This window comes from Bison bison, unplaced genomic scaffold (assembly GCF_000754665.1).
Source record: "Bison bison bison isolate TAMUID 2011002044 unplaced genomic scaffold, Bison_UMD1.0 scf7180017864495, whole genome shotgun sequence".
In the NCBI taxonomy this organism is placed as follows: Eukaryota; Metazoa; Chordata; class Mammalia; order Artiodactyla; family Bovidae; genus Bison; species Bison bison.
The window spans coordinates 14,236,199-14,237,516 of record NW_011495054.1 but is presented as its reverse complement, the minus strand read 5'-3'; the positions used below and the strand labels follow the sequence as shown (position 1 = coordinate 14,237,516).

Genomic DNA, 1,318 nt, shown 5'->3' with positions numbered 1-1,318 from the left:
TCTAGTCCCTTAAATCTATTTCTCACTTCCACTGTATAATCATAAGGGATTTGATTTAGGTCATACCTGAATGGTCTAGGGGTTTTCCCCACTTTCTTCCATTTAAGCCTGAATTTGGCAATAAGGAGTTCATGATCTGAGCCACAGTCAGATCCTGGTCTTGTTTTTGCTGACTGTATAGAGCTTCTCCATCTTTGGCTGCAAAGAATATAGTCAATCTGATTTCGGTGTTGACCATCTGGTGATGTCCATGTGTAGAGTCTTCTCTTGTGTTGTTGGAAGAGGGTGTTCACTATGACCAGTGCGTTCTCTTGGAAAAACTCTATTAGACTTTGCCCTGCTTCATTCCGTACTCCAAGGCCAAATTTGCCTGTTACTCCAGGCGTTTCTTGACTTCCTACTTTTGCATTCCAGTCCCCTATAATGCAAGGGACATCTTTTTTGGGTGTTAGTTCTAAAAGGTCTTGTAGGTCTTCATAGAACCGTTCAACTTCAGCTTCTTCAGTGTTACGGGTTGGGGCATAGACTTGGATTACTGTGATATTGAATGGTTTGCCTTGGGAACGAACAGAGATCATTCTTTTGTTTTTGAGATTGCATCCAAATACTGCATTTCGGACTCTTTTGTTGACCATGATGGCTACTCCATTTCTTCTAAGGGATTCCTGCCCGCAGTAGTAGATATAATGGTCATCTGAGTTAAATTCACCCATTCCAGTCCCTTTTAGTTTGCTGATTCCTAGAATGTCGACATTCACTCTTGCCATCTCTTGTTTGACCACTTCCAATTTGCCTTGATTCTTGGACTTAACATTCCAGGTTCCTATGCAATATTGCTCTTTACATCATTGGACCTTGCTTCTATCACCAATCACATCCACAACTGGGTATTGTTTTGCTTTGGCTCCATCCCTTCATTCTTTCTGGAGTTATTTCTCCACTGATCTCCAGTAGCATATTGGGCACCTACCGACCTGGGGAGTTCCTCTTTCAGTATCCTATCATTTTGCCTTTTCATACTGTTCATGGGGTTCTCAAGGCAAGAATACTGAAGTGGTTTGCCATTCCCTTCTCCAGTGGACCACATTCCATCAGACCTCTTCACCATGACCCGCCCATCTTGGTTGGCCCCATGGGCATGGCTTAGTTTCACTGAGTTAGACAAGGCTGTGGTCCGTGTGATCAGATTGACTAGTTTTCTGTGATTATGGTTTCAGTGTGTCTGCCCTCTGATGCCCTCTTGCAACACCTACCGTCTTACTTGGGTTTCTCTTACCTTGGACGTGGGGTATCTCTTCACGGCTGCTCCAGCAAAGCG

The 1,318-nt window shown here is 43.9% G+C and overlaps 1 protein-coding gene across 1 annotated transcript in view; it reads right to left on the bottom strand.

Annotated features, from left to right (window-relative positions):
• Positions 1 to 1,318, bottom strand: part of LOC104980256 (immunoglobulin lambda-like polypeptide 5) — a 31,464-nt gene that overhangs the window by 29,854 nt on the left and 292 nt on the right. The gene's annotated exons all lie outside the window — the stretch shown is intronic.